Here is a 1,541-nt window from a genome sequence, read left to right on the forward strand (position 1 = left end):
CGTAGCACGATGCACACTGCTGTTCGTGTGGAACAAACGTGACTACCGTGCTGTACGGTGGAGTTCTGTGCGCAAAAGCGGCGGGTGTGTTTCTAAGCACCACAGCGTTGTGTCAAAAAAGAGGTGCCTGAGAGAAACGCATGCGACTGCCGTGCTTTGCGGCATAGCACCGTGCGCAAAAACGGTGCGCATGCAAGAGGTGTCAGAGCTAGCGAACTTTTGCCACGAGCAACAGGTCACTAAAAGCCTATAGATGACGGTGTTGGAGGAAAAGAAAAATATCGAGAAAGCACTGCGGTGTGCCGTGCGTAGGGACGGGCGCGCGTGCCACATGCCGCCGAAATATGGGTGTCGGAGAAAACAGAGTGCCGCGCGTAACGAGGGGCGCGCGTGTTACAGAGAGATATGCCCAAACGCATGAAAGTGTACGCAGGTGTCCTAAGGCAGTTTTTTTTTTTTTTCCTCATTTTGATGTCGCCCCGGCTGACGTGGTTTTCGTTTTTCCGTGCCGCCCCGGCTGACGCGGTTTTCGTTTTTCCGTGCCGCCCCGGCTGACGCAGTTTTTGCGCCGCCCCGGCTGACGCGGTTTTCGCGCCGCCCCGGCTGACGCGGTTCCGACTTTGCACTTTTTGGCTCACCCCGGCTGGCGGCCCACTCACTCGATCGCCAGGTCTGTTTGCCCCGGTGGTTCCACCGCCAGGCTTAAGCGCGAACTTTTTTTGTTTGTTTTCTTTTGATTAAGCGCAAGCTTTTTTCTTTGTTTTCTTTTGATTAAGCGCGGGCTTTTTTCTTTGTTTTTTTTGCATTCGCCCCGGCAGACGCGGTTTTTGCGCCGCCCCGGCTGACGCGGTTTTTGCCGCCCCGGCTGACGCAGTTCGGACTTAGCACTTTTCGGCTGTGCCTGGCTGGCGGCCCACTCACTCGATCGCCATGTCTGTTTGCCACAGTTTTCCCGGTGGTGCCGCACCCGGGCTCGCCCCGGCTGACGCGGTTTCGTGCCGCCCCGGCAGACGCGGTTTTCGCGCCGCCCCGGCTGACGCGGTTTCGTGCCGCCCCGGCAGACGCGGTTTTTTGCCGCCCCGGCAGACGCGTTTTTTTTTTCTTTCGCCCCGGCTGACGCAGTTTTCGCGCCGCCCCGGCAGACGCGGTTTTCGCGCCGCCCCGGCAGACGCGGTTTTTTGCGCCGCCCCGGCTGACGCAGTTCGGACTTGGCACTTTTTGGCTGAGCCTGGCTGGCGGCCCACTCACTCGATCGCCATGTCTGTTTGCCACAGTTTTCCCGGTGGTGCCGCACCCGGGCTCGCCCCGGCTGACGCAGTTTTCGCGCCGCCCCGGCTGACGCGGTTTCGTGCCGCCCCGGCAGACGCGGTTTTTTGCGCCGCCCCGGCTGACGCGGTTTTTTGCCGCCCCGGCTGACGCAGTTCGGACTTGGCACTTTTCGGCTGTGCCTGGCTGGCGGCCCACTCACTCGATCGCCATGTCTGTTTGCCACAGTTTTCCCGGTGGTGCCGCACCCGGGCTCGCCCCGGCAGACGCGTTTT

The sequence above is a fragment of the Rhipicephalus microplus genome, unplaced genomic scaffold (assembly GCF_043290135.1).
Source record: "Rhipicephalus microplus isolate Deutch F79 unplaced genomic scaffold, USDA_Rmic scaffold_433, whole genome shotgun sequence".
NCBI lineage: Eukaryota > Metazoa > Arthropoda > Arachnida > Ixodida > Ixodidae > Rhipicephalus > Rhipicephalus microplus.